General features: G+C 39.4%; 1 long non-coding RNA gene across 1 annotated transcript in view; it reads left to right on the forward strand.

Moving 5' to 3' along the window:
- The window catches only part of LOC141278902 (uncharacterized), a 427,812-nt gene that overhangs the window by 321,632 nt on the left and 81,885 nt on the right, over positions 1-24,295 (forward strand). The window contains exon 4 of the long non-coding RNA XR_012332303.1: positions 2,582-2,724. This is a non-coding gene — a long non-coding RNA (uncharacterized lncRNA). The remainder of the gene's footprint in view (positions 1-2,581; positions 2,725-24,295) is intronic.

Consider the following 24,295-nt stretch of genomic DNA (forward strand, 5'->3'; position numbering starts at 1 on the left):
TTCACCATTGTCCAGGGTTATCTCACCTTGGACGTGGCACAGCTGAAAAGTCCTTGAGTTTTGTTTGGAGCCTCAAGAATATGGTTGAACACTGTTGGTTGTGTGGCTCTGAACCCAGAGCTGGGCTCATGGAGAAGGAAACACAATCCTCCAAGCAGTTCAATTTCTGAAAATAACCGCTGTATTTGCTATTAGCAGACTTCTTCTAAGAACCTCCTGCCATCAAGTAACTACTCTCAGCTTCCACATCATGAGATTGTCTTCCCGAGTTTTTCCCCCCATAAGTTAGAGATGTTCATTTCCATAGTTACTGGACTTTCCCTTCTGGATTTTCACAGGTAGTTTTCAACTCAACATCTCTCAAAGCAAATTCACGATCTCCCACATCAGCTTACTCTTAAATTTGCTCGTCTTCTTTTCTCTCTCTCTTGGTCAGTGTGCAAATCATTTACTCATTCACCTGCATTTGTGAGCTGGGAGACAGCCTTGATTTCTTATTCCCCTCTATCTGCCGCAACCAATCAATTACTGAGTCCTGCCTTTCTTGCCTTCTTAGCATCTTTCATATAAGTAATGTCCACTCCATCACTGCTGCGTCTGTCTCTCCTTACCAAGATTCCTGCAACACCCCCTCCAGCTGCAGCCTTCGTGCCTCCTGTCTCACTCTGCTCCTGTCCATCTTAATCAGCATTTCCGGAGTGACCTTTCTACACCCAAATCTATTCATGTCACTCTCCTTTATAAAGCCTCCATTGGTCCTTCAGTGTGTTCAACAGAAAGGCCTTCCCTTTCAGCACAAAGCAACAAAAGCCTAATTAGAGGCTCCCTACCTCCTACTTCTGTAATTCCTATCCCTCAAAATGCACCTTATGAACCAGTCATGTCAACTGACATGGCTATTTCCGGAAATGGGCATCCATTTTTCTCCCCTCACCTGTGCTCTACTGCCTCCCTTTGTCCTCCTAGAAGACTTCCACCCACCCCTAAAGATTCAGTTCGAATCTTCTTTGTGAAGAAAAGTGCCTTACCATCTCTAGGCCAGATAGATCCCTTCCACATTTGGGCTTTCGCAATAACTTGAATTTCACTTACTTTTCCAATTTATTATCATCTCCTCTCCTAAACTTCCAGCTCAGTAGAACACATACCATGTCTTATAATCCACCCCTTGTTTTTACTGCTTACTTAGACCTCTCATGTCCTTTGTCTGATTGATCCTCCAACCCTGTCAGATAGGCCCCTATTATCCCATTTTACAGATGACGATCAGGCTCAGCTAACGTTTCAAGGTTGTGCAGTTGGTAAATGGAAGGCCCAGAGGTCCGAGCCAAGTGTCCTCACTGCCATACACTCTTTGCTAATTCACTTATTTACTGTTTACAACAGCAGCGGCAGCTTTTCCCATGTAGACGGAAGGGGTTTAGCAGAGGACACCTGGTTGGAAAAGAAGTCTAACCGACTTGCCTTCAAGCTGCACTTGCAAGGCAAGGACAGAGGTTGTGTTTGGACTGTGTTCTACATCACTGTAAATATTGTAATGTTTTCTGAAGCTATTTTTATCTCATACATCGTATATGATTGAGAAAATCCAAGTTGCCTATATTGAAAAATTCTATGATCATTGTACTCATCTTTTTTGTTGGAAGGAGCTTTCAACCACCAGATGAGAATGTGGCGTTGGGGTGGGGGTGGGTTTGGCCTCTTTGTTGAGGCTGCTCTTAGCCTCGGTTGGTTGCCAGGCATAGATTAGAAGCCCAGCCTGAACCTCATCAGCATAGCCAGGGCTGAAACGCTTTTACCAGGGAAATGCCTAGGGTTCTGGCCTCAGGTTGATCGCAGGTGGGTGTAAGATGTGTCCACGTGAACATTTCTGCATCTGAGGAATAAAATTGCTGCTAGCTTTACTTGTTCCGCTGATCAGTAAGCCCTGGATAAAGACACACATGTGGCAAATTCCTTCTGGAGTTTAAAACTAAGAAATTGTTTCTTCTGAAGATATGCTAATCTTCCTTGTATCACAACAAGAGTTATGGAAACCAATAGGGCCCAAACCTGGGCTATGAATCAGAATTACCTGGGAACATAATAAAGACATTGATTCCTCTACCCCATCCCTGGAAATTCTGATTGAGAGACGTGGAGAGGGGCTGAGGAATCCATTTTCTGTAGATCAGCTGGTTTCCCAAGCCCTCTATGCTGATAAAGCCACTGTTCCCAGCAGTAACCTCTCACATTTTTTTTTAAACTTTGCATAGCATTTTATTTCATTTTTTTATCTTTTCTTTTTTTAAAGTTTTTATTTTATAGTGAAGTATAGTTGATTAACAATGTCGTGTCAGTTTCAGGTGTACAGCAAAGTGATTCAGTTATATATATGCATGTATCTATTCTTTTTCAAATTCTTTTCCCATTTAGGTTATTACAGAATATTGAGTAGAGGGAGGAATGTATTGGGAGTTTGGGGTTGACACGTACACACTGCTTGATTTAAAATAGATAACCAACAAGGACCTACTCTATAGCACAGGGAACTGTACTCTAGCCTCTCACATTTTAACCTGAAGTGTGGCTGCTTCCACAGGTGGGCTGTCAGTGCTGGGCCTAGGAGGCTCCCTCCTAACCCCTGACTGCAAAAGAGCTCAGCTTGGTGCAGAAGACAATATACACCTCTAAGCCTTGGCGTCTTTCTCCCTCTGGTCTGACGGTGCTCAGTCCTGGCGAAAGGTGAGTACCGAAGCTGAGGGAACTCAGGTACCCGAACGCTCCACCCAGTTGCTTCTGTGTCTGGGGGCTTGGAAAGGGGGGGACTCTAGACCCATAGAGAACAGCATCATCTCAGCTTCCAGGCAGGCATTTACGGGGCAGCAGAGCACTGACTGTGAATTTGAAGTTCTCAGATGTGGATTTGCTGAGAGTTAGTGGCAGAGCCCAGATAGGAATCCTGCGGCTGCCTTGGGCACTGGAAGGGTGTCCCTGCCCCAGCCTGCAGGAAGGGACACAAAACATGGGATTAGAGTGACTGCTGCATATTCAAAAATCAGCCCTTTGTCTGTCTTTGAACAGATCCAATCCTCATGCTCCCGTTATTAGGACAGGAACTTCCCAGGAGACAGGCAAGAGGAGAATGAGGATTCAAGGAAGCTGTACATGGGGGACAATTTTTGTTTTCTTTTTAAATTTCAAGTTAATATGAAACTACTTATTTCTCCTCTGCATCCTTAGTGACTACCAAACACAACTGATTTATGTCATTTTCTCGAACTGGCATTTTAATGGGTCCACAAGAGGAAAATAAAGTATTTAATAAAATAAAACGTGACAAATGAACTCCTTGAGTGAAACAAGCCATATTAGTGAGAGCTGCAGATACAGCAGAAGGAGGAAGGAGGTTCCGGGAGCTGGAAAGAGGCCCAAGTGAAAATTGTGATGGGTTTTGGAATTTTTAAAAAAATTTTAAATTGGAAGGATTTGACCATATTATACATAATCTGATGTATACATGTATACATTTCATCTTCACTCGCCATTCTTTTGTCGCTTCTCATTTGCTGCAGTCGGAGCAGGGTTCCCTATTATGTAAATAAGGGAATGAGACAGATGGTGCCACAAAGCAATGAATTCATCTGGGGGGAGGGCTTTAATTATGGATGGGTGGGCCCGGCTGTGTTTTGGGTTCAGCAAACGTCCCAAACGTTATGGGATTGGCAAAACCCCAGATGCAGTTTTCCAGGCACATTTTAAAATCCTGTCATATTTGCAGGGGAATTGAAGTTGGGATTTGTTTCTTGTTCTTTATTAAATTCCTCAAGTTGCTGGCCCTGATTTTTAGCCTCTGAAACTGTGGAGGAATTTGAGCAGTGTTTTAAAGAGCTGGTCTACAATTCTTCTAAGACTAAGGTACTTCATAGGTACTACTGAGCTGTTGAATAGTCTTTTTTAGGGACTGTAAAAAAGTTGAAGATCTGAGGTACTATAAATGGCAAATTTAAATTATTCACATACCCAGATATGATTACTATTTGTTGGTATATTGAAATTTAGTATTTTTAGGATACTTTTTTTACACCATTGAAATTTCACTATACTTGTCATTTTGTATCTTGTTTTGCCACTGAATACTACATCACAATCATTTCCCTATATCACTATTTATTTATAACTTCCATGAATATATAATAGTTCATTGAATTTGTGACTCACTTGAAGAAATTCAAAATGTTTATTTTAGTGAGCATTTGTTTCACCCAGAGTAATATAACCTAGATCCTTAGACAATCTAGGTTTTTCTATATATCCTCTGTCAGATAAAATCTGTTTGGTAGAAACAGATGAACAGAATAATCAGAAATGGTTATGGGGACTTTTGGGGTGCTAAGTAAGGTCAGTGTCAATGATGAATTGACTAAAGTCGTGTGGCAAGTTCACAGTCAAAGGCAGAAGCTCAAAGAGAGACCCAGAGCCGACTGAGTATACACAAAGGACTTAGGACTTTGGATATTATTACATAAAAAGCAAAACACAAGTTAGGTGAAAACTTATGGGAACAGAGGAGACCATTAGCATTTGTGAATTTGGTATCCATGAATTCAGCTATTCACAAGGGACCTCGCAGGGCCAGGATATGGTGCGATTTATCATTTTACTGCAAGAGCACGTTAAATCACATGGGTTTTCAAAGCTCGCGTTTCGACCACGCCACTCTGTCTCCGAACCTAGCCAACCGTCCAGCTTTTGTGTCTTAATCGGTTTTGTGGTTTCACACTCCTTGACGAGAATTTAGCAATTCTCATAATGTGATAAATTGTATTTCTTTTTGAAAAAACTAAAGAAGAGAAGAACATCAATTGCAAGAGCTGGTGCTGAAAGGGAATAGAAAATAAGAAGCCTAAGAAAGTGATAGTCCCTTGCCAGAAAGCTGAACCCTTGGATTCATTAAGGAATGGAATGTCACATTTGGCAGTGCTCGGGTTCCATGGCATAAACGAGTCCCCCATACGCTCTGTACAGCATCGAGAAAAAGATATTTCTGATTCCACTTCAGGCAATACTCTACCCCGGGCAAATACTGCTCATTAAGTAAATCATCAAGGCACAACTTAACTGTTTCAGTATTTCATTATTTCTTTTTCTGGGAGAAATTATATTAGAGCGATATTCGTGAATGTGCTGATTCGTTAAGATCTTGAACGCATCGAGGATTTATTTGAACGAAATCTCTTCGAGTGAGAAGTTGCAGTGAGTCAATTTCAACTCTGACAAATTCTGAGTTTCCTATAAATTCCAGAGAAGTGACGTAGGATGAGAATAACCTGTTGAGGATAGAGCAATGAATTTACTAAGCAAAATGTAACTGGTGTGGACAAGTGATTCACATCTCAGAGGAGCCAAAGGAAAGCTGACTACCTTTGAGTGCTGAATGTACCTGTGACTGGTGGGGTGACAGAAGGAGATCATTTTAAGACAACCATGTAAACCTGCTTTGATCCCAGATTAGAGATCCCACAAAGAGGCTGGGCCTAAAGGAAATCACGTTGAGGTCAATTTTAAAAAACAATAAAAATGGAAACTATTGCCCACAGAACGAGTATACGTAGCCCTGACTGGTCACAGGTAAATCATGGAGGAGACAAAGTTGGCTTCTAAAAGTCTCACCACAGGATGGGGTCCAATAGACAAAAGTTGAAATCCTGTCTGTTGATTACAGCGTAAACTACCTTGTTGACTTCTCCTCTCTGTGCCTCAGTGTTTCCTCATCTGCAAATTAGGGCCAGTACAGTTGACTTTGCAAGATACGTGATAAGCCAATGCTTCACATTTTCCATCCATGTACCCTCTGGTATCAGGGGAGAAGGTCCTCTGGAAGGACCAGAAAATTAACTGCAAAGCAGCGTGAAGCAAGTATTCACCTTTGTTGTTTTGTACACCTAACATACTCACAAGATTGGCCCTGTCTGGCCCCAGCAGTATCTCCAGCCTGGGCCACCACCCTCCCCCTTATCCTACGAGCTTCAGTCTCCTGGCCTTCTTTTCCATTTCTTCAGTGTGTCCTAATCCCCATACATTTCAAGGCCATCTGTACCCACCTCCCTGCTACCGTCACTCGCTGCCTTTCACCATCTTTGCTGCTCTCATCCTTCAGATTATCCTTCACTTGCCTCTGTTCTTGGCTTTTTAAGAATTGTGATGTCTTCCTGTCTGCTCTGCTTAGAATCCCTTGTTTCCTAAAAGAGTCTTCAGAGGTAATGATCCAGGCAAACTTGAGATTCAAGTCCAAGTCTGAGCATTCTAGGACAGATAATAAAAGTAGAATTTGTGGTGCAAGAGTTGGAAACTCCTAGGAACAGAAAAGGTGAAACCCCTTTCTTACTTACTTATCTAACTTTATTCAGTCATTGATACCTTGTTCAGTCCCTTCCGAAGAGCTACTGCTGAGAAAAGAAGGTGATAATCTTGCTTTTATATAATGCTGCAGGAAATATCTGAGGATTGACATTTTTCTTCTTTATACAAATATTTTTTCCTAATTTATTAAAGGAAAATATTACCTTGTTTTAAGGTTTTGAAAAGTTTGATATCATCTTGGCTGGATAATATGCATGTGCTAAAATGATCATTATGAAGACATAGCAAAATGAAATTTATATCTTAATGATTCATTCAAAAACCACTTGTGGAGCTCCCATTCTATGTCAGGTCCTGGGCTAGATCCTGTGGCTATAGACATGAAATGCAGCCCCTGGTAAAAGCAGTTTACATAGAATGGGGGAGACAGGCAATCAGACAGTCAAATAATGTAACTTAATAAATGCTATCATAGAAATGAGTATGGGGGTGGGAAGACTCAGAGAATATGTTCCTGACGACAGTGAGGGTTGAGATCTTTTTGTGGGCAAAGTACGGTTTGCCAAGCCAACGTATAGAAGAAGTCAGTTTGCAAGAAGGCATGAAACATGGATAACAGCATTGTGTTTGAGAAAATATAAATCATTGGGCAACAGGGAGAAAGATGAGGATGGAGAGTTGGGCAGACAAAGTCATAGAGGGAAGGATGCCGTGCTAAGGAATTAGAATTTTCTAGTGAGGGTCATAAGAAGCTGCTGAAGGGTTTTCATTAAGGAAACAATAAGGACTGACTTAGAGTTTTGAAGTCAAGGAGGGAGGGAGAAGAGGAAAGGCCTGAGAGTGGAGTTATGGAATCCATAAGGTAATTGATGCAATCCTGGCAAGAAGGAGCGAAGGCCTCAGCTATCGTACATAATACAGTGTTTTCTTCTCTTCCCTAATGCAAAAGAAGTAGCCCATTTTTGATAGATTTATTCTTCAGCTACATTCTTGCCCTTCTATCCACTCTGCAAAGGAAAGAGGGGAGGAAATTATTTAAAGAGTATTTCTTAGAAATTAAGCACCTTGTCAATTGCTTTCACATATTGAGAGGTTATGCTTTCACATAACATTAAGAGGTAGGCATTGTTTCTAACCATTTCCAGCTGAAGAATCTCTGAATTACACTTGTTGTGAACATACTACTTCCTCCTCTGTAAAGCTTTTCTGAAAGTGGAAACTGCATTGACTTCAGAACTTCAAACTGATTAGAACAGTGATAATTCTGCCCAATACTATTCTTATTTCCTGCCCTCCATCCCTCATACTATACCTTTGTGCTATTCATCATATATACGAGTTCTCCCCTGTTTGGGGCAAACGGTAGAATTGCACTTCCTGGCTCCTTTGGCTTGGGTGGGACTGTGTGATTAGATTCAGAATTGCACTTCCTGGCTCCTTTGGCTTGGGTGGGACTGTGTGATTAGATTCAGAATTGCACTTCCTGGCTCCTTTGGCTTGGGTGGGACCGTGTGATTGGTTCTGGCCAATGAGTTTGAGCGGTAGTGATGCATGGCCTTTCAGAGCTGGATGATCTAATTGCCACTGTGAGAAACACCAAAGCTCTCTCTTCTCTCAGCCACGTTATTCTGTTAGCCTGAATCCTGGACTGAGGGTGACGATGATCCCAGAGCAGAGTTCTAAGTTCCTCCATGGTGGACATGTTGTAGGAGTGAGCAATGATCCTTTGTTATTTTAATCTGGAGTTTCTCTGACTCAGTGCTAGTGACATTGTGGCTGAGTAATTCTTTCTTGGGGGTGGAGAGGAGAGCTCTCAGGTGCACTAAAGGGTATTGAGCGGTATCTCTGATCTCTACTTACCAGCTATCAGTTTCACCCCTCCCCAAGTTGTGACACCCAAACTGTGGCCAGACATCATTAGATGTCCCCTATGGAGAAAATTACTGCTGGTTGAGAACTGTTGTCTTAAACCACTGAGATTTGTATTCTTTACTGCTTTATAAGCTAGCTAGGACTTGTATACCCCAGCCCCTTGTTTTCATCTGTTACTCCTTCCCTTGTAAGGTTAATTCTCCAGGTATACTTTTGATCCGTGAAACATTGTGTTTCATATCCTAACCATTTTCAAACTTTTTAATGTATTTACAGCTATCATCCAGTTCATGTGCTATTAAACCTTGTCCTTTTGTGGTCCCCTTTCAACCTAGTCAAAATGATTTCTAATAATATCTGTGTCCCTTGGCAACAGCTGTCATTAAAACAGGTAGGAAAGTTTTTATTGTATTCCAGTTTAGTTTATAATTCCCAGGTTGCTACCATAAACTGGTTCATTTTGGTTTAACTGAGGACATATATAATGTAAGCAAAACACTGAGAAGGAAGGCTCTTGTTCTCAAAGAGTTTGCATACCAGCTGGGCAAGTAATACGTATTCATAAGAAAATATAAATCATATTACACTGTGCATTTTTTAACCATATGTGTAAAGTGCTTATAAGTGTCTGGCACATAGTAAGTACTCAATAAATGTTAGCCGTTATTGTTATAAGCATCATTATTTTTGTACCATTTAAAAGAGTTCCCTATGCCCTGTACTGCACAGTGAACTCTTCAAAAGCAAGGACCATCTCTTACTCAACTTTGAATTCCCAATGCTTGGCACTTTGGTACAAGAAAGACGCTCAAAAGCACAGTGGATGAATGAACATGAGTTAAAGTCAAAGAGGGTGTACAATACATTGGTTTTAGAAGAAGAGACAGAACTTCAGACTGAAGTATTCTAGGGAGATTTCATGGTGTTACTTTTTTTAAGCCAAGGGTGAAGAATTTGGGAGAAACTTTTTGTACGTAATAATATTTTCCATGGTGTGTTTTTTTGTTGTTTTTGTTCTTTTTGGGAAGGAGTAGCACAAGTAATACAGTGTGAGGTAAATAAAGTGAGACTGTGGGTCTGAAGACCCGCATTGGGGTCTTAACCCCACCACATTACAATCTATCCAGGCAAACAATCTTCCAGAACTTTGGTTCCTACATCTTCAGAATGATAATTATTAATAATATCTCTCTTCTGCATACATCATGGAAGTGTCATAAGGATCTTCATGACGTATATAAAATATTTAATAACAGCTCATTCACATGATGCGTGTTATTGCTACCAGTTTACAAATACTAATGAGAAATCCTAGCAGACTAGGCCAGTGTCTTGCTGAATATCTGAAACCAGGTCCGCAGAGACTTATGGAAATGACTGATATTTTATTCATTGAATGAGTGACTAAGCAACTAACAGTGAGATGAAGAAATAAGAATAGATGCACTGGCTTAAATGTAACAGGAAACCATAGTCTACTTATAAGTAGCAGCTAGTTAGAAGTACCTGGAGTTAGACAACAGAATTGTGGTTCACTGCAGAATCTAACCATAGCCTTCCCATCATCGAGAGGCACGGAAGTTGAGAGGCTCTACTGTCCCCTTATAATTTTCTTCCTGCCTGAGGCCATCCTGACTATGTGTATATTCCATGCCATTTTGTCACCCTGTTTGAGGAAAAGGTAAAATGGTTTGGGAACCTCTCAAATGGCTTATTAGAAAGGAAGGAAGAAATTATACAGTGAGAAAATGAGGAAGGAGAAGGGATTGGAGATGAATACCAAAAGGTTGACAAAAAGACACTTGAGCCTGAGAGGGGAAAAAATGAGACGGAATCATAATCCCTGTAGCTATGCAATATGTAAGAGGTTTTTTCCCACATAAAGCATGTCTTTTACCAAAGTGCTACTTAATATGCTATAGAAAATGAGAGGAGTCCAAAAGTATGACTAAGATCAAGAGAATTTCAAGAGAAGGGGCAGATTTGGGTGGTTTAGTGACATGCTGTGGCTTCTTTGGATCTGATGTGGCCAATCAAGATATAGACTGTGGTTAAAGAGGGTTTGCCCAACCCTGTCTGAGATGCTCCTCAAACCCACTGACCACCCTTCCCTCAAGCTCCCTTGTGTGCTGACGAATAACATGCTCCAAAGATGAAAAGCTTGACCTCTTTCTCTAAATATTTGACAGCCTCACATTGAAGATGCAAGAGGCTGGTTTTGATGGCTCCAGAGGAGAGGATGTGGCCCAAGGAGAGGTAGCATTTAATGCAATCTAAAGAGCTTTCTAAAAATGAAGGTGCCCTGAAACTCAAATGGCTAGAAATGCTTGAGCAGAAGCAGATACATATCCACTTGCTGTGGTAAGAACTGGAATATAAACCCTTTCCAATTCAACATTCCTATCGCTTTAGTCCTGTCTTCCACCCAACACAGGCATTTCCTCTATAGCATCCTTGGAAAGTGGAGTCCTCTAGCCAATTTTTTTTCAAGCACTGATTTGTTAACTGTGCAAGCTACTAGCTGCAGTTTGATCTTATAGAGGCGGCAATTCATTGACTGATAGAGCAAATTTCCTGGAAAGGGTAGAGGGAATGATTTCAAGAATGCAGGTGGAGAGACCGCATTTAACCAACACATTAATAGGAAGAATATCCTTCAGTTTGAGAACTTAGTGGGAAAACTTCAAGCTCTAGCACTTCATGTTTGTTTTGTCTTTAATCGAAGATACCTAAATTAGCTCTTCTCTATTGAAGATGTTAATCAACATTCATTTAGCACTTTTTAACTTGAAAAGTCTTTTCACATCTAAAAATTTCATTTAGACTTCAGGAAAACTGCATTATTATCCCATTTCACAGGGGAGGACACTTAGAAGATAATAAATACCGGAACTTGAATTTGTGTCTTTGTGCTGGGACTGTGCTGAAGCCTTTACATGAATTACTGCTAAATCACGTAATACCTGTACAAAGTGGTTATCATTCCCATTTTATTTCCAGGGACCAGAGGCTGAGGGTAGTAACATAGCCTGAAAGATGAAGGAAGAAGTCTTAATAAACTGGGCTACCACTAGCAGAACAAACGTCAAATATTCAGATCAAGGAGTATAAGAAACGAGAGTTCAGGGTTCGTTCAACACTCAACAAACGTTGAGTCTGACACTCTTCCCCGTCTCAAGGAGCCCACAGTCTAGGAGGATCTGGGCCACATGTCTGTTTTCTGTGCTGCGGGCCTCAGCAACAGGCCTGGAATTTCACCTAATGTTATCTAATGTAATTGCCACAGTAACCTCAGCAGAAAGGTATGGCGATATTAAAGACTTGCCAAAACCACACATTTGCTATGTAGCAAATCTTGAGTTTGCAGCAATTCTACTGGAATTCAAAGCTTCATATTCTTCCAAAGTCTCCAAACTTAGTCAAAACTGCAGCTCAATAAATTTTATTAATCTCATACTCCCTGCTACAAAGACTTTTTCCACCTTTTCCGATGCCACTCAAAACCCACATTTTCAACAGAAAAACTAACCACCACTTAAGAAATCTTTCTGGCCATTGTCCACCTTCCAGATCAGAATTTCTGGACTCCTGTCTCTTTCCCCTCCTTGCAGAGGAAGAAGCCATATGCGTCTTCATCCGAAGGAACTTTCCCACTGGGTTCACTGCAGACTAGTCTGATGGAGAGAACTCTATAACTAGGACAACTAACTTGTCCAGGCTTAACTATTGACTTATGGGTGATACTGGATCACTTTCCCATGCAGGGCATGTTTCATTTTGTTTTCTTTTTTAAGAGAATTCGCTGCATTGAATGTAACCATAATAAGAACCCTTGGGGTCAATACTATTATTACCTTCATCAAACAAACGGTGAAACTAAAACTTGGTGAGCAACTAAGAAATATAGCCAGTGGCACACAGAAGATAAGTGATGGAGTCGGGATTTAAGCCCAAATCTGTCAGAACCTAGAGACCATGCTCTGAAGTATGGTGCTCATTGCTTCCTTGGTTGTAATCTCTTTTCTGTAAAATGGAGTTGAATCAATCAGCTCTGCTTCATTTCTAGCAGTATTTCTTTTCAACAAAATGACATGAAGAACCCAAATGTATAATAAGAGAAAAAGCAATATTTAGTATAATTTTCTTAGTTTCAGTATGTATTCACTTATATATATTTATATATACACATATTTATTTAATGCATGCTTATTTATTGTAAAGGCAACTGAAATATTTCAGAATTATGTGTCATTAAACATAATTTTGAAATCAGGAGTTATGGATAATAACTAGTGCCAGAATCCAATTATTCCAGTGATTTGTTTTGGTTTTATGGGACAAAAATGCTGATTCACTTAGAGAAGATTTTTACAAAAGATAACAGGTTTTCAATGGTTCAGCTTATTCTTCCATTAACCATCAGAGAAGACTGAAAGAGAAGCAATAGGATATTTTTATTTCAAGGCTGAATCACTAACATTATCTCATAGCCGCTCGCTTAGGTTACTTGGTAAGTGTTTCATTTGGGGAGGGTAGGTAAACTCACTCCTATCTAGCTGGTTGAAATGTCTCTGGCAGGAAATATTTTTCAAATATATCTGATAACAATATAAGATTTCTCAGTGATTTCATTTTTAAAAAATCTCACATGTCTTAGCACACCTCTGTCATTTTTCAAGGCTATAAAAAATCTACTTTTCCGTTCAGTAGAAATTTGAAGTTTCATTTCCCTTTCTGACACCTCATTTGCAATTATAAGCATGAAAATACTGGATTTCTGAAAAGCTGTTGTATTTTTGTTAGCTACTTAATAAATGGAATTCCTTCACTGACAAGCACAATTTTTTTCCTCCCTTAGAATCTTTGAAATATTTGTACTAGCTCCTTGCCTTCAGTTCATCATGTAAGTCTCCTGTAAAGAAAAGGCTATTCTGTAATATACTGCCAATATAATTACCAATAACTGTGAAAAATTGCAGTTTTAAGGCTGTATCTTAGTGTAATTCATTATTTATATGGTTTGATCCAACAATATTTAGAAAGATGCGTGCATGTTTGTAAGAAGTTAACACCTAATGTTTGACTCTACAGTTCTGTTAAAGAGTCTTTATTTATTTATTTTTTTAATTATTTTATTTTATTTTATTTTAACTTTGGCTGTGTTGGGTCTTCGTTTCTGTGCGAGGGCTTTCTCTAGTTGCGGCGAGCGGGGGCCACTCTTCATCACGGTGCGCGGGCCTCTCACTATTGCGGGCTCTCTTGTCGGAGCACAGGCTCCAGACACGCAGGCTCAGTAGTTGTGGCTCACGGGCTTAGTTACTCCGCGGCATGTGGGATCTTCCCATACCAGGGCTAGAACCCATGTCCCCTGCATTGGCAGGCAGATTCTCAACCACTGCGCCACCAGGGAAGCCCTAAAGAGTCTTTAGATTGCTTGAACACATTGTGCTGAACTTTAAGAGAATCATTACGTCTGTGTTCTTCTCAGATATTACTTTCACATCATCTGTATAGATGTTACCTACACATTGGCCAATGTAAGGTACATTTGTTTTTGTTTTCATCTGCATGAACCCAACATAGAAAAATAAGAAATATGCTGAAATCCACAGTATTATTAGTAAAATTCATGATAGAGTTCATAAAACTGACAACCTGCACTAATCCATCATGTATTTTGGGTGTTAAAAATGTCACTCCTTTATCCATAAAGATGTGGTACATATATACAATGGGATATTACTCAGCCATAAAAAAGAAAAAATAATGCCATCCGCAGCAACATGATGGACCTAGAGATTGTCATACTGAGCGAAGTAAGTCAGACAGAGAAAGACAAATATCATATGATATCACTTATATGTGAAATCTAAAAAAAATGGTACGAATGAACCTATTTACAAAACAGAAATAGAGTCACAGATGTAGAAAATAAACTTATGATTACCAAGGGGGGAAAGGGAGGGGAAGGGATAAATTGGGAGATTGGGATTGACATATACATGCTACTATATATAAAATAGATAACTAATAAGGACCTACTGTATAGCACAGGGAACTCTACTCGGTACTCTGTAATGATGTATATGGGAATAGAATGTAAAAAATGAGTGGATATACGTATAACTGATTCACTTTGCTGTTCAGCAGAAACTAATACAACGTTGTAAATCAACTATACTCCAATAAAAATCAATTAAAAAAAATTTCACTCCTGGGCTTCCCTGGTGGCACAGTGGTTGAGAGTCCGCCTGCCGATGCAGGGGACGCGGGTTTGTGCCCCAGTCTGGGAAGATCCCACATGCTGCAGAGCGGCTGGGCCCGTGAGCCATGGCCATTGAGCCTGTGCGTCCGGAGCCTGTGCTCCGCAACGGGAGAGGCCACAACAGTGAGAGGCCCACATACCCCAAAAAAAAAAAAAAAAAAAAAAATCTCACTCCTCTCTAGACATATCATCAGAAAAATGGAAACAGTTGTATATATATTTATAATAGTTTCATTCTCTTCCATTTGAGTAGGATTGTTTAAAAGTACTGGGTTTTAAAACTTTCCCTTCATAGAATCTGATTCTCTGCCATGGGAGAAAGTGCACGTTCACTAACAAGCAATTTGCATCAAATTTGATAGCATTCAAACTGTTCAATTAACATTGAAAAAAGCAAGTAGAAAGACTTAACTTCATCGCTCATTGTCTTATGTTTAGATAGGACTAACCTGTCAGGGACCATAACACTATTTTGAAGTAGTTGGTTGCCTAAAACCTGCTGCAGATGGGGACGATGTTATGATCATAAACATAGCTTCCTCCAGTTTTTCCTTCCATCATGTAGTTTCTTGATCTTGTGTGAATTTTAAGTGCATTTGTGTGAGAGTTGTCAGCACTTGCCTTCATTCCTTACATGATTCTCAATGGGTTAACATTAGTGGATACACCAATGCATGCTAATATGACATATCTGACTTCCCCTTTTAATATTCTCTTTCTCACCAGATAACTCTTTCTTGCTTCAAGAGTATTTTTCACATCTCGTGAAAAAAAGAGAACGTTTATAAATACAAAAATGAAATAATAACTCAATATTTGCAGAAAGTTTATCAATAAAATGTCAAACCAGAAGCCTCTAAGATTTAAAATGAGCTTTAAAGCTATCTATATAACATATTACTTTGACCGTATATATTGACATTTCCTTCGTATTGCACTATTGACTATTTGTTGAAGATGGGAGCATGTGTCAAGCAGATGTAGCAGAGACCTGCCTTGCATGGGTATTGTGTGCATGAGCTAAGGTAGCATGCTTGCTTTTGGTCACAGTTATGAGTGTTGACATATTGTCTTGAATTGTTTAAAAAAACTTCCACATAGAGCTATAACCTTCCTACCCAATGACATACTTTCCATAAGTTTGTCCTCTCTCTCTCTCTCTATCTCAATCTCTAACACACACACGCGCGCACACACACACACACACACACACACCAGAAAACTTTTCAGGTCTGCCCCAAAACAAGTTAAAATGGTAAAACAAGTTAAAATTCCAATGGCCTATGATGTGCTGAAATTTGAGTCTATGTTTTTATTTACAACCTTAAATTACATTGAAACATATCTTAAAATGTATAGATCTGTGCATCTGTACAGAATTCCTGGACTTCACAAAATAGAATTTGAAAACTACGGGATCAGATCATCTCCAAGTTTCCTTTCAGTACTTGCTGTCTATGTTTATGGCTATTTTTCTGTAATCATATTACTTTCTCCATCTTCCCTTTAGTTTCTAATTATCGCTTTATTCTCTTTTATCTTCAGTCTCTGCTGTTTCCTTTCTATCAGAGAACATACACATTTGAAATGTGGCTAGTACAACTGAGGAATTAAATACTTAACTTTAATTTTAATTAATTTACATTCAAATAGCCACGTGGCTAGTCTCTACCATATTGGACACTGCAGAGGTAGACTATGTGCCTATAAATTAATAATATAAACCAATAGAAGAAATTCTAAAGGTCAGTAAACATATGAAAAGATGCTGAAGCAACCAAAAGTCAGGTACCAGTTTTCATTCTTCAGATTGACAAGAAACATAAATATTGGCAGTGTATGTTTTAGTGTGGGTGGAAGAAAATGAGTTCTCTCTTATACTTTTGGTGGGAGAATAATGATAGGGTCTTTCTGAAATCACTCTGGCAGTGTCTATCACCATTTAAACCATCCATACTGTTTTCTTTACAATTCCAATTTTGGGTATCTGGCTTGTGGGGATACTGGCACAGACCTGGAGAAGAAAGTCTATTCCAACACGATTTGTATTATTGGAAAAAGTGGAAATCCTTAAATGCGGGACCACTTGGGCAAGGCACTGCACATGTCCAGTAGATGCCTTTCACTTTGTATTTTCTATGAATGGTGTTCTCTGGGTGATGCTCTTTGGAAACCCTAATACAATGTCAGAGCAGTTAAATTAGTTATGGTACATCTCATCCACACTATGAAATATCATATCAGTAAAAAGAATGAAGGAGAGATATATGTCCTAGTGAGGACATATGCCAGGTAGACTGTTAATGAAAAATATCATTTGTTATTGCTACAGATATTGCTACATGTGCAATAAAATCCACCTTATGCTTAACAAAAACAACAACCTTAAAAACAATCAAGAAAATTAAAATTATATGTGAGGAGATTTAGTATAAATTTGAAGAGTATAGGCGTTGAAGCCAGACGGCCTAAGATTGAGTCGTGTCTCCGACACTTGCTAGCTCTCTGTCCTTGGAAAATTTACTAAGCCCATCTGTGCCTCAGTTTCCTCATCTGTAAAATGGGGATAACAGTAGTGTTTATCTCATAGGGTTGTTATGAGGATTAAATCAATTAATATACGAAAAGCCATTAGAACAGTACACAACATAGTAAGCAATATTGCTTACAATATTATTATTAGCATAATATTACTACATACTTATAGGTACCCACCTGAATATCCATATAAATATAGAGAGAAATATCCAGAAGAATACATACCAAATTGTTAACATTTCCCTCACCACAGAAAATTCTACTAGGCAGCACTGTTCTAGATCTTAATCTTTGGTTTTATACTCTGCATATACTTTTCCAAGACTGTTACTTGCCTTTTACGACTATTTTGTGATATAAATATTTAAAATTTTATGTAGTCTAACATGTTAATTTTTTCCTTATTTGTGCTTTGCTAAGAAAAGCTGTCTTACACCATGATCATAAATATATTATTTTAAGTTTAGTTTATCTCTTTAAACCATCTGAAATTTAGCTTTGTGAAAAGTATAAAGTAGGGATCCAACAATATAATTTTTTTGTAAATATATAGATCTACATTTTTTTATAAAAGAGAATTTTTCTTTAAAAAAATGAGATGATGAGGTTACGCTGGGAGTTTAATTCTGCACGTTAGCCTTTGGCTGTAGCTCAAAGGCAAATGCCCCATTTAATGGGGGCCCATGGCCACTAGTTCTCATGGTCCCTTTTGCTCCCTGTCACCTCAGCGTGCCAGAGGGTGATTTAACTATGAGTGCCCATTTGTTTCTCTTATAGGAGAGAACTGCTTCTTAGTCTCATATTTCTATTAAAACTGAGAATACCAAAACAGACCAAAAAATATGCATGCCTGGTCCTTCTAAACCAAGCCTACTTTTCTCATTGAGATTGCTGCATGGCTCTTGAAAGCATCTAAATTTGTAACCCACTGATTTGTGTATCTGTGATCTGTGTTCACGTGCCTAGATTACATCCTTAAATGAACACAATGTTATAGGATATTTTCTATACTCTGGAATAATTGATGTAATTTCTCTGTAAATATAATCTATTAAAATTTTTTTTCAACCCACTTAAAAATCACATGCTTAAAGTCCCATTTAAAGAATAATATCAGTGTTCATTGATAGCTTACTACCTACCCGATCCTCACGATAATCTAGTGAGGAGCTGTAAATTAAGAAGCTGAATCTCAGAGAGGTGGAATAATTTGGCACAGCTAGTAGGGTGGAGTCAGGATTTGAATCCTGGTACTGATACCCCAGAGCACAGCCCAAACTCCAGAGTGATTATTTCATTTTTAAGGAAGGCAAATCAAGAAAACAAAAAATTTTGAGTAAGGATAAATAATTTTCCTAGGTCTAATAATGACTGTTTTCCTAGATTTTCATCAGTTTTCTATATTTTCCAATTTTTTTTTTTTTTTTTTTTTTTTTTTTGCGGTACGCGGGCCTCTCACTGTTGTGGCCTCTCCCGTTGCGGAGCACAGGCTCCGGACGCGCAGGCTCAGCGGCCATGGCTCACAGGCCCAGCCGCTCTGCGGCATGTGGGATCTTCCCGGACCGGGGCACGAACCCGCCTCCCCTGCACCGGCAGGAGGACTCTCAACCACTGTGCCACCAGGGAAGCGCATATATTTTCCAATTTTTTGGTTGAAATTGTTATGTATGTTCTCTTAAGATGTTTGCTCCTCAGCATCTATATTTATGTCTCCTATATTGTTTATAACATTGTTCATAGTAATCCATTCTTTATTCCCTATAATCCTACTGGCCCAAAATCTTTCTCCTTTATCAATCTTTACAAAGAACACATTTAAAATTTTTACTAATATGATGTACTTTTAAAATATTTTTTATTTCATCATTTAAAAAATCTTCGATAATTCCTAATCACATTTCTTTTGTGTTACTGTGCTGTTTCTTTAAGATTTCTTTTAACTGAGATATAATTGACATGTTATTGAATAGTTTCAGGTGTACCACATAATGATTCAATATTTGTTTATATTGTGAAATGATCACCACAGTAGTCTACTTCATAGGTAACATTGGTCCTCATAGATAGTCATAAGTGTTTTTTTTCTTTTGATGAGGACTTTAAAGATCTCTTCCCTTAGCAGCTTTCAACTATGCAATACGGTATTATTAACCATAGTCACCACGCTGTACATTACGTCCTCATGACTCGTTTATTTTGCAACTGGAAGTTTGTACTTTTTGACCCCCTTCACCCACTTTGCCTACCCCCACCCCCTACCTCTGGCAACCCCCAATCTGTTCTCTGTATCTATGAGCTTGGTTTTGTTTGTCTTTTTGTTTTAGATTTCACATATAAATGAGATCATATGATATTTGTCTTTCTCTGTCTGACTTATTTCACTTAATATGCCCTCATGGTCCATCCATGTAGTCGTAAATGGCAAGATTTCATTTTTTATGACTGAATAGCATTCTACTGTGTGTAGGTATGTGTGTGTGTGTATATATATACCACATCACTTCTTCATTCATTCATTCATTCATTCATCAGTGGGCACTTAGGTTGTTTCCATATCTTGGCTGTTGTAAATAATGCTGCAATGAATACAGGGATGCATATATATTTTCAAATTAGTGTTTTTGTTTTCTTCACGTAAATACCCAGATGTGAAATCACTGGATCATATAGTAGTTCTATTTTTAATTTCTTGAGGAACCTCCATACTGCTTTCCATAGTGGCTGCGCCAATTTACATTCCCACCAATGGTGCACAAGGGTTCCCTTTTTCCACATCCTCGCCAACACTTGTTATTTCTTGTCTTTAAGACTCTTGAGTGAAAGTATGGGTCATTTATTTTCAGTCTACCTTTCCTCTTATAAGGAGTTTCATGGCTTTGCATTTCCTTATGAATACCACTTCAGCTTATATGTTTTATCTTGAAAGTTTCTGACTCATTTGTACATTTAATTTTGTGTACTTCTTTAAAATAGCATTATATCAAGAGGTATTCTAAGTTTCCAAATGGATAGATTATTTTTTATTCTTCTTTGTTTTTGGCCTCTGTGATAGAAAAAATGCCACAGATTCACCCAACCCTATTTCATCTCTCCTCTTTCCTGAGTGAATGGGAGCCTGTGCTCCCTGGGACCACATGACTAATTCTGGCCAAAGAAATGTGAGCAGAAGCGACATGTGACACATCCGGGCTGACGCAATGAAAAGCCCTATTTCACTGCATAGTTCTTGGTCTTCTTGTCCTCTTGGTGGTAAAGGTGGAGGCCTTTGTTGAGATGGCAGAATCACAGGATGAAAGAATCTTTATCAGTGAGAAGGAGAAACGGCCTAGAATGAATTTTGTGTAAGAAATAAACTTTTGTTGTTTAGGGCCACTGAGATTTTGGGATTTCTACCTCACCATAGACCTGGCCTAACCTGATGAGTACAAACTATTATTATTGTTTCTGTCAACAGCCTTGTAATCGTTAGTATTTCCTCCTACTCGTTAACTTGCATGTGGTAGCGACACAGTCAAACAAAATATTCAGTATTGGGGAAACCCAACAGGAACTTCTCAGTACCATCAGTTTACTGAAGTGGCTGTATTTGTGTCTTAGCCCTCTATGTGCAAATATGGTGTCCCCCATTCATTCATTCATTCACATTTCCCAAGCCCCCTATTAGTATAACATTTTGTGCTGAGGTCTCTCGATAGCTTCCATGAATAAGAATGTACAATGGAAGGAAATGACAAGTGTTCCTGAAAGTTTTAAATAAGAACAACTAGGGATGGCTCCAGGCAGATGCTCTTTCCAATATCTAGGGCCTTTGGTTCCCAAAATTGCTTCATCACTCATCTCCCTCCCTTCCCCTATGATCATGGCTCATTATTGAATTTTCCTTATTTTGATCATTTCCATAATTAGCTCGTGTTTTGTGGGTTTCATTTTTAGATAGCAGCCCGACTGCCGCTTCTGATTTGTGCAGTTTTCACACATGCTATTGTTTGCAGATACATTTTGGCCAGGACCTCATCTGATGAGCCATTTGTTAGTTCTGATTGAGTAGGTCACTTGTGGGCTCAATTAACCACTTGCCCTTCATCTGATGGTGCAAGTGGCCAATTGCACCTACAATTAGCTAATTAAGGGCTCGGTCATTTCCATAGGCAATTTTGCCTTTATCTAATTGTGGGGCTGCACCAGATTCCTTTCATCATTTGAGCATAGACCAGCCAGTGTAGGCAGAAGACGATGACTCTTGATGAAGGTAAAGTAGCAACAAAGGAAATTAAAATTTTTTTTGTTTTGTTTTTAATTTTGTCCTATGGTTTTTAAAAAATTTTTATCATGGTAAAATACACATAACATAAAATTTATCACCTGAACTATTTTGAAGTGTACAATTCAGTTGTAATAAGTATATTCGTAGTGTTGTGCAAACATCACCACCATCTAGCTCCATAAAACTTCGTCTTGTAAAACTGAAACTTTCCCCCATTAAACAATAGCTCACTAGTTTCCATTCCCCTTTCCGCCAGCCCCTGGCAACCACCATTCTACTTTCTGTCCCTATGATTCTGACCCTTGTAAGTATCTCATATAAGTGGAATCATACAGTATTTATCTTTTTGTGACTGGCTTAGGCAATTTTGAAATTTTATTCTTTAATGTGGTTGTCCAAGGTAGGCAAAAGGCACAGATTAGAAGCCTAGAATTTTTTCTGTTCAGACTAGAAAGATCTTTATGTGAATGTTTTTAAAATATTTTGCTTAGTGGGTATTTATTAGTCTGGATCAACGTGTTTAACAACACAAGCTTCGCCAACTCCTGGGTTGTGTGTGTGTGCACATTCACGTGGTAAGGGTTTATGTACATGAACTCATTCCAAGAATTTGGAGTCCTGACCTGAAAGAGCTGAAGGTACAGCAGAACCTCGATCAGGCTCTCTACAGAGAAATTGTAGGGAAAAAGAGAGCTCTGAACTCAAGAAGAGAAGGGGGAATTTATCACTTCTATCTTTTTGATAAATGCTTTACAAATGACTTTTAGCGGGTTGCATTGTTCATACAAGAACCAGGAAGCAGAACTGGGAGGTACTTTTTTTTTCTTCTTCTTTTTTATTTAATGCCAGGACAAAAGAACTGCAAGCATCTCAGAACCCCTCCTCTCTCTGTAATACAAATTGAAAACAGTTGAGTTCTTCCCTTCTAGAAAATGACCAGGACATAGGCAACAATCACAGAAAGCACTTATTGCCCAGATTTCTCATCGTATATAATCTGTTGGGATCATAGCCACCCAGTCAATTTCTATGGCCCATCTGTCAGGACATTGAAATTGCTTTATTATACAGAACCCGCTCACAGATTCTGTGGATTCAGTGAGAAATATTTACCGAGTGTCATCTGAGCTCTCAGAGGTTCCATAAAACACTTAATTAACATACAAAATCCACTTCAGCTAAGCCTGTACCTACTTCCTGAATATCAGTTACTGATTTGATTACTCCTGAGGCTCAGGTTGGTAAGGGGAGAAATCGTGGAAGCTACTAGAGAGCAAGCGAGAGGCAAAGCAAGGTGGGCAGCCTCTGACAGCTGCTGTTTTCTCCCTGGGGTGTTAGAGCTGGTGACATGTTCCACCAAAGAATCACAGAAAAAAGGTCTGTGACACTTCTTTTGTTTGTTTCTTCATCTTTTTGCTTTGTTAGTAATAAGCAGGAACCCTGCCTTGCCTTGATGATCAGTTCTTTGTGTCATCATATCTGACTTGCCTTATCTCTACCACTTAAAAGCTGTGTTACCTTCAGCAAGTTACTTAACCTCTCTGGGCCCTCCTTTTAAATTTTTAAAAATTTTAAAAATTTTAAAAATTTTTATTTATTTATTTTTTTGGCTATGTTAGGTCTTTTGTTGCTGCACGCAGGCTTTCTCTAGTTGCAGCGAGCGGGGGCTGCTCTTTGTTGCGGTGCGCAGGATTCTCATTGCAGTGGCTTCTCTTGTTGCAGAGCATGGGCTTCAGTAGTTGTGGCACTCGGGCTCAGTAGTTGTGGCTCACGGGCTCTAGAGCTCAGGTTCAGTAGTTGTGGCACACGGGCTTAGTTGCTCCATGGCATGTGGAATCTTCCTGAATCAGGACTCAAACCCATGTCTCCTGCATTGGCAGGCAGATTCTTAACCACTGCTCCACCAGGGAAACCAGGCCCTTGTTGATAAAGATGATAAAATCTCCCTCATGGAGTCACTGTGATGATTAAATGAGATAATGTGTGATGAGATGGAGTTTCTTCCAGCATTGTCAGGCCACGGAGGGCTAGAGACTAGCCCCTTAAGATCAAGGATTACTGCTCAGCATGTAACAAAGTAATCTGCATAGAGTAGGTGCTGGAAACATAATTGTTGATTGATATTAATGGGGTTATATCAGCAATAGTAATTATGGTCCTATAGCTTTGGGCCTCTTCTGTGCACATGACCTCATCTCTGTGTAATTACTTTTCAAGGATTTCTGGCAATTTCCACGTGTATCTCCTCCCTGGTGTCATATTTGCTGCCCTGTCTCCAGCAGGGCATTTGCTCAGTGCCACTAGCAATAAGCCAAGAACTCCTAACACTGAATAGGTCCTGGAGCCTGTGAGATATTTTAGGACAAGGTAGAGAAGAAGGCCCCTGTCCCTGCTCTGTGTCACATTCCATTCCGGGGGTCCCCGTGCAGGGCTGCGTGAGACGTGATGTTTCACAGACTTTTATGAAGGCAATTCATTAGGTGTTTCCTTCAGTCTCTTTGTGCCATGGGACTCAGATATGATGAACCCTGTGCTTGGAAATGACTCCAGAAGCCGTCACACCAGTCTCAGAATGATGGTACCCATCGGGCAGCTCCTCCTTTCCTGAGTTTCTCTCGCTAAGACCCTGGTGCAAAAAGGCATGTAGCTGGCCGGCCTCATACTCGTCAGACACATCCGGACATGTCTGAATCCACATTTAGGCTCAGGCTGAGACCCTGTTATCTATCATCTATCTGTCTGTCTGTCTGTCTGTCTATCTATCTATCTATCTATCTAAAGCTCCCACAGTGTTTGGTGCGCAGTGGAAACGTTAAAATGTAGATCTTTTCTTGTCCTGGAAACCACATCATACACTGAGATCATGGATTGTTTTTCAGATTTTCAAATCATTTCTTTCTCTCAGATATAGGGGAATCCTCAAACTAAAGTATTTTGGATCGTGATGAAGGAGTCAGTTTTTCATGCTCCATTACTCTAATTCCTAGTTCTGTGAAGGCCTAGGACAAGCTCGG

This window comes from Tursiops truncatus, chromosome 6 (assembly GCF_011762595.2).
Source record: "Tursiops truncatus isolate mTurTru1 chromosome 6, mTurTru1.mat.Y, whole genome shotgun sequence".
Taxonomy (NCBI): Eukaryota; Metazoa; Chordata; class Mammalia; order Artiodactyla; family Delphinidae; genus Tursiops; species Tursiops truncatus.